Source organism: Onychostoma macrolepis, chromosome 17, assembly GCF_012432095.1.
Source record: "Onychostoma macrolepis isolate SWU-2019 chromosome 17, ASM1243209v1, whole genome shotgun sequence".
NCBI lineage: Eukaryota > Metazoa > Chordata > Actinopteri > Cypriniformes > Cyprinidae > Onychostoma > Onychostoma macrolepis.
Genome location: NC_081171.1, coordinates 16,318,903 through 16,331,805, shown reverse-complemented (window position 1 = coordinate 16,331,805; position 12,903 = coordinate 16,318,903). Strand labels below are relative to the sequence as shown.

General features: G+C 37.5%; 1 protein-coding gene across 4 annotated transcripts in view; it reads right to left on the bottom strand.

Annotated features, from left to right (window-relative positions):
* The window catches only part of prkd1 (protein kinase D1), a 56,153-nt gene extending 43,741 nt beyond the window's left edge, over positions 1–12,412 (bottom strand). Inside the window, exons 1-2 of one of the 4 annotated variants that reach the window (XM_058749743.1) lie at positions 12,371–12,412; positions 10,043–10,112 (exon numbers count right to left, since the gene is read on the bottom strand). The gene's annotated coding sequence lies outside the window, so the exon portion shown is untranslated. Of the gene's footprint in view, positions 1–10,042; positions 10,113–10,222; positions 10,249–12,370 lie in introns of those variants that run through there. The other 3 variants (XM_058749740.1, XM_058749739.1, XM_058749737.1) reach the window with 3 other exon arrangements.
* Positions 12,413–12,903: the final 491 nt, after the last annotated feature.

Here is a 12,903-nt window from a genome sequence, read left to right as displayed (position 1 = left end):
CTAACCATTCGGAGACGTCCTGCTGTAGCCACTGAGTTGCAACTTCTTCATCCGGTGCTTCTCCATCCGGATCAGATTCTGGGTCAAACTGAAAAGCTTGAACTACTGCGTGTCTACGAGCCATTGCGATACATCCACTGTCAACATTAGCGCATGGTAGTGCAAGCTGGTTAAGGCCACACACCCACCCTCCACCTTGCCCCGCCTCTCTACTCCTCATTAGCATTTCAAGCTACAGACACAGAAATGGCACGTCCTAAGGAAAGCTCATTGTCGGACTGGCTCGTAGTGGCTGAAATTCTGCACCAAGGCTGAATTTCGGGAAAGAGACTTCAGATACAGTACTAGGGACCACTTAGGCCTATATAAAAGCATTCAAAAAGCAGCATGTCATGGGACCTTTAGCAGGTTCTGTACATGGTAGCTGTGCTATATAGCCCCTCAGTCATGCCAAAGAACCGGTGAAGAACCACTGAAGAACCACTGAAGCACCAAGGTTTGGTGCTATACAGCACCAAAAGTGGTTCCCCTATGATTACGAGCCAAAGAACCACTTTTAGTGCTATATAGCACCATTTTTTTTAGAGTGTTGCGTTTCTGTCTATGCAGGGTCAGAAAGCTCATCAAAAATATCTTAATTTGTGTTACTAAGATGAACAAAGGTCTTATGTGTTTGGAATGACATGAGGGTGAGAAATTAATGACAGAATTTAAATTTTTGGGTAAACTATCCTTTTAAATATTAATATATATATATATATATATATATATATATATAATTTTAAAAAACTAAGAAAATGTGCATTACAAAATTACTAAAATTTGACCAAACTTAAAACTGAAAATAAAAAATTAAAAGATCATTCAAAACATTTATAAAAGCTATATACTATAGAAATAATTCTAAAATATTCTGTAACATAACTGTGCATTAACACACTCAGTTACTTCTTTTCAACCAAAATCTGACCTTAGGCTGAGCCAAGAATATAATTGCACAACACATCAAAGTTCAAGGACCAAGTGAGAAAACGATCCTAATATATTCTGAATAATTATACACTAAATGTAGAACCATATACATAGAAGCTCCTAAGAATCACAAATATTAACATTTTTTATTGATGTAACACCTTTCAGTGGTATTTTCATATTGTGATCCAAATATCGCTATAATATTATCGTCTGTTTATATGCATTTATCATTTGGAAATTTTGAGGTCATGTCAGGCCATGCATAAACATAAACATCTGATTCATTTTAAAAACATCTTTTTTTCTTTATTCGAAGCTCAGAATCAACTATTTATCTCTATAATGTACAATGTAAAATCACCACTCGTCAAATATAGGGTGTACACAGATCTGAAATAAACTCGTTATGGCAATCAAAGGGTTAAAGTGGATGCATCAAAGAAAAATAAGCATGTCTGATGTGAAACCATTGTTTGACAAGAGCCACTCATCAATCTTTTGTAGGCCTCTTCAGCCACTGTGCCCTCTCTGCATGCTCAATCTCATTCAGTCCTTCATTCACTGACCTTTTGTTACCATTCATTATCTTTTCTGCAGACATCTTCAAAGCTAACAAAACTTACAATTCAAATGATTTGCAATTGGTTCCCTGCTTTCCCATGAAACTGTGCACTATTTGTTAATGCTCAAGTTCATGATGCAGTGGGTAATACAAAAGGTTCATTTCATACGATAAACTATAACGTTTTTTTTTTTTTTTTGGATATTGTGAGTGAGATTGACACTGACAGCTCGTCGTTCCAGCACAAACTTTGTTGTGCAGATCTTGTTTATTTAGTATGTGGTCAGCAGGGATGCATATTAAATATCTGGAGAGACTACTTGAGCGAAAAGTCTTCATTTCGTTGGCTGATTCTGTTTGTTTTATATTCATTGTGATTGTGACTTTGGCAGCGATTTAAATCCCCACAGCGAAGACGCCTTTTCTGTAATGACACTTCTGAGGACTCTGCAAAAAGGTCCTGTTTAGAATGTTGTAGTTTTGCTGGGTGAAATTCAAATAACAATAGGAAGCATATATAACAGGGTATGTAAATGCCAATACCCCGATAGATGTGTGAAGTAAAGTGTTTTGGGTTGGGCCTGCACATAGTCAGTCTATTGTGTTTGTTCAGCATTTAACTGCATCATATTGATTGGTGGAAAAGATATTGAGGGTGAAAGAAAATTTGGGGCCTTAAATGCTGCTATTTCTGTTTGATGTGAAAATGTTATTAAATTATTAATTAAAAATGATTGACCCTGTATGACTTATTTTCTTCAAAATGTTATTCTGAATTATGTTTCAACTGTCTTTTCTAAGACAACCCTACTGACTTTCATTTATAGACACTAAATATATATATTGACACTTTTTTCACACATGATGACAGAATATTCATTTTTGGGTGAACTATCCCTTTAAGGCCATGTAAAGGTGCTTGTGGTGACAGATGCATGTAATTACTATACAGTTGATTCTTGATTGCATCGTATTTGTTTTAGGGTGTAGATGAAATGATGTGGCAAGTTGTTTGTGATTTATGCATGTTTGTTTGCAGGTGTGTGCATATAATGCGTATCTTCTCCTTGCTCCGTCTCTTGTCTACTTCTGGAACCTACGGGACATTTAATTTGAGGCCTAGGGAATCCTCTAGTGAAAATGTGCTCACAAACAAGTTTACTTTGAAAAACAGATGTAGAGTCACAGAGCCCTCTGCAGAGCATTTATAAATCTATACAAATTATAATACATGCACAATGGAACCCACAATGGAAGTGATGTGCTGAGGAAGTCCATACCTTCGAACAAAAAATTAAATAAAAATACTGGTTTATGGAGGGCTAGAATGGTTTGGTTACATATGCTAACTAAAGATTAAAATAAGAAAGAAAGAAAGAACTAAATGAATGAATGAATGAAAAGCATTATAAACAATAAATCAGCTAATATTTTATTACATCAAGCAAAAATTAACAATAAGCATATATATATATATATATATTCATTTTGAAATATAGACCAAAAATGCAATGTTTTGTTTGTCATGGATGCAACATAAAAATGTAGAGCATGTTTGTATTTTAAATTTCTTGATCATAATAACAAGATAGATTGTGTAATACAACTATTAAAGCTGGCTATTTATCAACAATTGGCATGTTTAGTTTTCATAACATCATAAAGAAACACGATCATGCCAGTATGTAAATAGTTGACATGATTACAACACCCTCGCATGAGAAATTGCTTCTTCGTTATGCTGGCCAGGGCTTATTTTTGATACTTAACTGGGAAATTGAAAAGCAAACATCAGAAAACATATTGCAACACTGCCAGGGGCGGTCCCTCAGCACCCCAAATAAAAAACAACAAAGTGCACCTTTAATTATTTTGTGTCTCCCAATAACAACTTTAATTGGCTTGCGGAGGCAGGCAGGGACTGTGGAAGCATAGCTTGCGTTCAGTTGGGACTTGAAGAGAACGGATACTGTCCCCTAATGGCTCACATCACTAGTTCTACAGTCACAGGCCGCTAATGACTCGCTTGTCACCCATCTCGTTAGCACGGGGCAGACCTCAGCAGGCCCTCCCCTTGCCCAGTCGCCAGGGACAGGCCTAATTGGGTACAAGGTGTGGCTGGATTTAGGGCGGATGGCGGTCACTGTTGCATGTATGAGTACACTAGATAATAGATTCCCGGGAGACGGCATTAATCTACAGTTTCAAACCTGTAAATTGAACACCCCTGCTCTGTCCTTTCTCTTGCCGCCCCTAACAAACCATGTTCTTTGGTTCAAATGTATGGAGTTGTTCATTCTTTGATTTGGCATCACACAACAACTCTGCTGACTTAACATTTAGGCTGTAGAGTTTATAATTATACAGTGGTTTGCAAAAGTATTCAGACCTCTACCCAATAACTTGCAGGTGCCCCTCGTAAAAATGCAAGAATATGAATTAAGCATGTTTCATATGTACCTGCTCTCCAAAGGACTTTCTGTCACAATATTATGTCAAGGAATGTCTATAGGCCGCAAAAGTATGCCAAGTACAATTTGCTCATTTTAGCCGATTCATATTCTAGAATTTCCTGACCCCTGACATTTTCCTTTCAAAAAGCACAATAAAAAAAAAAATCTATTATTTTAATGTCACATTGTTTATGTCAGAGAACATTCTTGACAAAAGGAAATGTAAATATGCTATGGGAACAAATGACCTCATCTTAATATTTTGAAAAACAACATTTTGCTGTAATCATTTGGGGATATTGACCAAGTCGCGCTTGATCCACTTGATGTTAATTTGACCCATTTTTGTGCCATCATTCTGTAGCTTTTCTCCAAAATAGCAGGTTTTTAGTACATCGATCATTTTGAATTTCGGCTACAAGATGAGTCTTGGTCTCATCTTACCAGACTGTTTTCTTACAACACAACTAGGTTGTGTTTCTAGTTATGGTTACTATACTGCACACAGCTTTTCTCCAGTCTTTGCTAATGAATGTTTCCTCTTTCAGATGATTGCTGGCCTTGCTGGGGCATTTTTAGGTACAACCTTTTCTATTTAGTCTCTCTAGCTTCCTGATAATTACCCCAGCTGTGTCCACTGGGACATCCAAACACTTGTATACTTGCAAACCCTTTTCCTAATTTATGCATTTGTTATCATGCAACTCTAACTTCTTTGGAATGTCCTTTAGTATTTAATGATGCCTTAATGGTGGTATGTTTTTTCCCAAATAAAAATAGTTTTTAAGCTGTTATACATAGAATTGCAAACTTCTGCATTTCAAAATTCGAATTAATTCAGTAAAATTAAGAGAAATTACTAAAAATCTTAATACATTAACAGACCACTGTATGTGACAGAAAATCCTCTGATGAACTGGTTTAAATGATACATTTAAAATATGAAGAAAATATTCTTTCCCTCTGCTCTCATCAATGTCTCACAGCAAGTGAATCATTTGAATTTAACTTTAAAAATGTTCTGATGTACTGAACTGCTAGAATGAGAATGCTGATGTCACAGTTACACACTGCAGACTATGTATGTGGGTGGACATGAGCTGTTTTTTGGGCTGAAGGAGTGGCCTGTTGGTGTATATTTTTGTGATATAAATGAACTGTTTATATGTGAGTTCTGTGAAATAGTTTGGAGTGCAATAGAGGAGTGTAGTGCTGATAGTAACTGGTAATGTTCTAACAGAACTATAGTAATGTATGTTGAGTAAACACAATAAGACCACACATTCAGGCATACATTTGGACAAGAGTATATACTTTCCTAGAAGGCAAATATGTAATAAAGATTAAAGGTTTAATTGTAATGACTGTAACTTTGTCAGGTTGGGATCACAATTTTATTACATGATGTAATTTTTAAACTTATTATATACAATTTCTGTTGGCCAAACCAATAGTGTATTATTTCTATATGCTATTTTCTTTCTTTCCTTGGTATTTAATGTGCCTAAGGGCCTATAAAGAAACTGACACATTATTCACTGAATAAATACAATGGGTTTTCTGGAGTAAAAAGTGTGACTATTCCCAGTTTCCTTTATATTACAGCTTTATACAATCCTGTTTTAAAATATTTATTTAGCTGTCCATCATTACACATCTTGCAGTGTCATATTTGGTGGTCTAATTAATCTCCACAAGTGAGAAATTTGCCAAAGAGTCTGTCACCCGGTGGCCATTTTGATAGGTCCTGTCAGGGAGATACGAAGCCATATCACAAACCACGCATTTCAGTTTCTGCTCTCCTTTGTCCCAGCAGGCAAATTAACAGCGGCATGTTTTCTGTCAGAAACGAGACTAAAACCTTAAGCTCAGCCATTAAAGCACCACAGTATGTACGGAAATATTTTTCACCTAATAAACACAGGTATCAATAGATTTCTGACCTTAATATTATACGCTGCTCGATGTCTCAGTTTGCTCCTGAGCTATATATAAGTCACCAGGAAGTAAGCAAGAAAAAGAAATGTACAGTGATTATGTTCAAGCTTATAAATAATGAAACTACATGAGGTCAGATCACAGCAGAACGTGGTATAAACATGGCAGCGACAATCCACTCCTCCATGCCTCGCTGATAGCGACACTGAAAATATACGTTACACACTTTGTAGCAATTCCCATCCAGATGACCAAACCAGCTTCAGAGAAAGTCCGCCGGTAGATAAATGCAAATGATTTTCAGTGGCTGTATTTTTCCTAATACATTCATGTTTTAAGGTCTGAACTTTAGCAGCTAAAAGGTGTCAACGTTGCTGCTATCCTGGAGTGTAACAACAATGAAATAATCCTCACACACACACACAGAGCCATCTGGCGTGTCTGTCAGAGGACCTGACAGTCTTACCAGATATCACAGAGGGTGCTGTATGATGTCATGCAAGAAACAGCCACCAAAGTGATTTCCCGCCCCCTCCTATGCATGGCACTATTATAAACCGTGAACACACTGGCTCTTTTGACATATATGCTCCTTCTATAGGAGCCAGAATACATCTCCATGTTTTAGCACTGAACAAATTGCCTCGAATACACAGGCTATAGATATAGGTATTATTTTGCACCTTTAAAGGCATTTTGCGATTACGACAGCCGAACTATAAAAACGTCATTGTTGCATATGTGCGATGCTATTATATCTTCCCAGGCATCGTAGGCCTCACATTGCAGCACAACTACGGATAATTTTTGTCTCCGAAACAGACCATTAAGCCAATTAACATAACGTAAAGCGGAATAAAGGAGGAGGGGCCTAATCCCCTCAAGTACAGGTCTCCCATGAGGAATAGGTGTGAATATTCGCTAGAATCTCATCCCGTGTCCCCTTCATCCCTGCGTACAGCTTTCTCCCCTGCCAATCGACCCCCCCTTCCAACAAACACACACCAAAGCGCCTAGCGCACTCCTGGCATAGTGTATATAATATGTAGCTAGCTAATTGCAAATCATCTGTGATGTACACGACTGCTTCACTAATTGCCGCTGGAAGCTGTGCTCATTAACTGTTCTCATCTGGCTCGGTACACAAGCTAAACAACCTGCAAACGATCCAGCAATTACTGTTATTTTACATCGACGACGCCAGGCGTGCATGAAAATAGCTGCTGTAAATAACAAAAGACATTTGGCTGCAAACGTCTGAAAACGCATCGCCGCCAAAAAAGAGGCTCATTAAAGAGTAGTTATTTATTGAAGAATTTTTGAACAAAAGACGCAAAAGCAGCAGGGCGCTCCTGAGGGACTCGCCGAAGGCTTTCCTGAGTTCGATGGCACGCCCACGGATCATTTATTGACCAAACTGAGTTTTGTTGTTTACCAATAAAATGGTGGTACGCTGACAATGTTTGTGTAACATATGCCTCACACATACTGTATGTCACCAGAAAGCAGCCTTACAACTGGGTGAGACAGCGTTTATGTGTGTGTGTGTGTGTGTGTGTGTGTGTGTGTGTGTGACGGAACGAGAGGGCTAAAGAGAGGGAGTGTTTTTCAGTCATACTGACTGTCTGTCTTCTCTCGTGTTCTCACAGACACTTATATTCACGCATATATTCTCAGCTCCTCCAGATGCCTTTACATTTATTCATGTATACAAATGCACAGGCACTCTGTCAGGGAGGAGCCTCGCTGTCCTGGTGGCCATAATGAGTGTTCATTATTGGGACACTCCCACAGATACGTTGCTAGAAATGCAAATTTGTCTGTTAGGTTGTATCAGGCTTCAATCAACTGTCTTAATATTCTTCACTGTGATGTTTGTCATTGTAAAAATGTTACAGTAAAAAGCTGATAATTGGTAACTGTAAGTAATTTTACCATTACGGTGAAAAAAATGTAAATGGTTTAACGTCACATTATATATAATTTTACTGTAAAATACTGATTTGCAAGCAAACAAAATATGAATTTTCATATCATTTATAGTGACAACAGTAAAAGGATATTTCCAGAAGTTGATGCTTGACACATCACCATATATATATATATATATATATATATATATATATATATATATACATATACACATAAATAATTATGTTATTCTGTTATCAGCAATGTATGTTTTGTGTTACATTTTCTATTATTTAGTTAATACTAATTGCATTATTCTAGTGTCATGTGTGTATGACCCTGTGCATTGTCTGTATACAAGCACTGGTCATCTTTTATAGACAAGCCATTTACAATGAACTCTGATTCATGACTTTCTTTTGTACCACATATATTATAGTGGTTATCAGTACATTTTAAGGTAAAAAGCAGATTTTGATAGCTCAAGTAGTTTGGTATAATAGCAACTATATCAGCTTAATGAAATATACTAAAATGTTGTAAAATCTTTGAAAATTGTCACAATATTTTTACGGTGAATTTCTGGCAACCACAGCTACCAGTTTTTACCAGAAATTTAACAGGATATTTTCTGATGTAGGTTTTAGCAGAATATCTACTTTTAGTCTAACAAGACAGCCTCCAACTTAAAGAAAAGCAGAGACAAAGAGAGGAATCCTTGTAAAATCAGGTATTTGTGCTGCTCAGAATGAATCTGCAGTGAATACTATTCTCTAATATTGTTGGAAACAGTCACAGTTTTCATTTATTATGTTTGAAAACAAATTATCATAGTTATAATTATGATTGATATATACCAAATTCAGAGGTATATGTGGTGCAATGTCATGTTATGTGACATTACACTTTCTGCTCTATTGTTTTATTTTTCCCATATCATAACAGATTTTGTGTCCATTTGTGAATTTATTTTTTCAGTTGTGAACAACTATATGAAAGCAAATTAAAATATAAATAGTCTCAGAAGTCTAAAATTTCACTGCATTCAGAAACATTCAATGGCCGCTCTCCATCTGGACATTAGCTCTATTACTACAAATGTTTTTGATATGGGCAAATTAAAGCAAACCCTATTAGTGGGAACTGACTCATTATGGCCGTCACAGTCAATTATCTCTCATTAGTAATAATATTACAATAACTTACTAAGTCCTATAGAGTTTAGCTTATTATTTTCTTGTTGTTTCCCACTATGCAGCTATATGTAATGATGTTTAAATTCAACAAATAAAACGTAAGCAAATGAATATTGAGATGGGTTTTGCAACAAATCTTTGTAGAAGAGTCACTGAAATATCTTCAAATAGATAAATAGTGGAAAGAAAACCTTATAGTTCTTGTAATAACAACAACAACAATAACAATAATAATCTGAAGCAAACATTCTATGCCATGCCATAAAATAAAGATAAATTACTATATTTAAAAAAAAGAGGAAAATATGATATTAATGGAAATTAGAGATATAACAAATATGTAAGGAAGAAAGCCTGTCAGTTGCATTTCATTATATTGTGAGCTAAGAAAAACCACATTGGCAAAATGTTGGAAGTGTCTGAGTTTTGCTTTGGAAAACACAAAGCTTAATAACACACTCAGACACAAAGTAGTCCTTCTCTCTTTCCCTCCCTCTTACCCTCTCTATTTTCTGTTTCACATACCCTTTTCGTCACATTTACCCATACAGACGCACGCGCGCACACACACACACACACACACACAAAGAGAACTCATTTTAATGTGTTTATGGAATGTAAAGCCATTCATTTTCGATATCCTGTCTCTTAACCATTATCTCTCATTGTAGCACATAAGGGCGGAGACAGGAGATTTTGTGTGTGGGCGTACAACAGGCTTCTCTGCGCAATCCTCTTAGAGAAAACGAGAAAGAATGGCGAGCTGAAATTAATCCAAAAAAGGTAGAGACTCCAGAGGAGGGAAAGAGAGGCCATTAATGCAGACATTGCTGGTAGACAGAAGGACACTCTCTACCACAGATCGGGATAATTATTCTAGGTGTGCGTGTGTGGCGAGGGAGAGAAAAAGAGAGGGAGTGGAGGAGGGATGATGAAATTGCTTGATTAAGAAAGAGAGTGAGAAAAAGAGGGAAAAGAAATGGGGGGTGGATAAATATTATACTAACCGTTTCATTTTCCTCCCTTGAAAATCGAAGAGTAAAAGAATTGTGCAGATGTGTTCAGACGCATGACTTCCTGTAAAAACAAGAGGACAAATATATCAATTTTTTGGTTCATCTCCATCTAGCACTTGTAGTCTTTAGGTTTGATACTCCAAGAATAAATCCGCTGATATTTTTGCCCACCTGCTGACAGCAATCTCCAAAGGGAAGCACATTATATTCGTATATTAAGATTAGCATGCATTGTGGATTTTACTGCAAGGGACAAATTTAATTTGCTTCCATAAGGCCTGACTTAATATGCCGCTCTGTTTGAAATTCATTATGGAATCTCACTGGATGGACACATATTGAAAAGACACATTGTATCACTAACATAAACCTCTTAGTTTACACTTTATGTGTATATCTTTGTCCTGGAAAGCAAAAGCAATAGACCCTAATCCAAATCACTTGGCATCACTTTTAGCTCTGCCACTTAATCTGGTCGGTAAAGCGTAGCTAGCTCTATACTATCCAGCTCAAACAGAGCTCAATGGGAGCAGTGGCAGGCCTAGTGGGTTTTGAGCTGAATTAATGAAACTCAGGTTGGAGCCTCATCGTCCTGTGCTTTCCCACCTTTCACAGACGCTACCAGGGGAATCAATTTGAACAAATACAGAACATATTGTGGCTGGGTTCATTGCAGCGTTAATTAATGTAGCAGACGCTAAAGAAACTCTGAGTACAGCGAGTCCCAATTATCCAGGGAGCAGCTAGGAGCTGATTTGCCATTTGTTATATTAAGTATTTGGAATTAGTGGAGTCCAGGTATAATTAAAAACTGTGCCACTTTCACCTGCAACATGTGGAAACTTGTTAATTCCCAACTTTTCCCCCCCTTTCCCCCATGATTTAACAGATGGTGAGAGAGGGAAAAGGAGTATTGAGTGAAAAAAAAAAAAAAAACATGTTGCTGTTTAATGTATAAGTGGAGCGAAGCTTAATAAAGCACAACTTGGCAACACGTTTCGGTTTGATGTGAATGAGTGGACGAAGATTTTTCTGATGTTGTGTATTTTTCTAGGTTTATCGTGTAAGTGAGCATTAACCAGTCACGTGTCTCTCGTTTCTCACTCAAAGGTTTGTTGGCGCGATAAGCCCCCCTCCACTTTCGCTGTTTGTTTGTTTGTTTGCTTGGAGTCCGCCTTCACTTTCTGTACCAATAAAACAAAACACAAAATAGAAATCATTTCGATCAACACGTCGCAGGACTTTTTCCTCGAACATCCAGGGCATTGAAGAAGATGCCTGCGCGCTACATCATCGAAACACAATATTTATGATGCGTGCTCAGCTTGCGCTACGCGCGCGCTTTCATAGGCCTGTGCATGGCGTCAGTTTGAGCCCCCGCGCGCGCGCTCGCGTGTGTGTGTGTGTGTGTGCGCGCGTGGTGACGTGGGGCTCAGTGTGAATCATAGGGTTGACATGGAAGACTTCAGTCACGGGTCATTTAGCACAGTGGGATTCTGTTCCACCACAGCACACATACACAATCATACAAACAAAAATGCTGCTGTAAATACGCAGTGCCTCAGATCAATTTTTTTCCTGTACATTTTAAAGCATCTTTACCAGAAGTTGAATCTTAGTCTTGGATAAACTACATAGCCTACAGGCAGCCGTTCAAAAATGATGTGGGAGATCATGGAAAACAAGCAGTGTTGTTTTCTAATGTGGACAAACAAGTGTCCATCAAATCGCACTTAGTTTCGGAGCGCGCTCAGACAACAGTTTAAAATCCGCAAATACAGCGCTCGCGCGTTGATGTGCGCTCGCGCCGCAGCAACTGTGAGCGTGATGAAGACAATGAGAGAGACGAACAATGCGGTAAAATGTGCCACTGCCAAACAACACAGGATAGGATCAACAACACATCTTGACAGAAACCAGCCCGTATGGATGGTGTCTGTGTATATGTGTGCGATATCTTTGCTGACTCTGTTACCTTACAGTTAATGATGTTTTGTGATATATGGTGATGGTTCCTTTGACATACACTAAAAGCAATAGCTTTAACTTTCTCTGTAGTATTATTATTATTATTAGACTACTTAACACTATCTCCTCCTAGAGCTTTAACTCGTGTCACACCTTCAGACTATTTTCAGAGTGTTTATATTTTCTAACTGACTAAAAAAACTCACCAAAATACCAGACTTTACAATGTATGTGTGATGTTCAATTGAGCCAAGACACTTAAAGAGCTCCAACGGTCAGAAAATCGAATCTTAAGAGACATTCTAAACTATTTTAAACTTTCACAACCTTTATCAAAGTTACCAACTTTACCCTGTTTATCTGCAGACGTCTGTAAATCAACAAAATGCACCTTGACAGCCGAGAAGTGAAGCTTTAGATTACTTGTGCGACAGGCCTGTATGAAGCAGCCTACCAAAATAATTGTCAAAACTAATTTCCCATTCGTCCTTAAAATAACTGGAGTATTAATCATACATGTCACGCGATTTAAATATCTCTAAATGTCAACCGTGGAGAATACTATATTTTGTATCTTTAACAGCCCGTTCACAAACCTTTTCCCATCCCGATCAAGCTTAAATTAGCAATTCCTGTATTTTTTTCCCCTGACAGTTCCCGCCCTTCTCACACTCCTCATTTTCAAATTTCTCTTTTTGGGGGGGATTTTTTTCACCTCTGATTTTCATTGCTTTCAAGGCACCGAGTCGCCATTTCGGTGACATGATAAGGGGTAAGAAAATATCAAAACCTCAGTTGAAATGTAATGCTGAGTTGCTTTGAAGAGTTTGTTCTGAATTATTAGCCTCGCGTGCCACAGCGGTGTGTTAAGTTGTTTATTTGTC